This window comes from Sinocyclocheilus rhinocerous, unplaced genomic scaffold, assembly GCF_001515625.1.
Source record: "Sinocyclocheilus rhinocerous isolate Xijiao unplaced genomic scaffold, SAMN03320098_v1.1 scaffold11199, whole genome shotgun sequence".
NCBI lineage: Eukaryota > Metazoa > Chordata > Actinopteri > Cypriniformes > Cyprinidae > Sinocyclocheilus > Sinocyclocheilus rhinocerous.
Genome location: NW_015654575.1, coordinates 36,738 through 37,043, shown reverse-complemented (window position 1 = coordinate 37,043; position 306 = coordinate 36,738).

Sequence of the window (306 nt, the reverse complement as noted above, 5' to 3'; positions counted from 1 at the left end):
GGTGGGTGTGACAAAATGTTAGCATATACTGTACATAATACTTTTAATGCTCTTTTTTAAAATCTTGGCTTACATAAATTTCTACATATGCCATAGCATAACTAAACTAGCATCTAACAATGGACAAAAGTGGTATTTTTTCTCTAACCTATGGTTCTCTAACCATAAAGGCTGCTGTGTAATTTGCCCCCTGACTAAGCATTTAAGGAATTTAGGGGAAGCATTTAAATAATCCTGTGAATGCACTTAAAGAATGCAGAATCAAATCATTAATCGAATCGAATCGAATTTAATTGTGAATCGAAT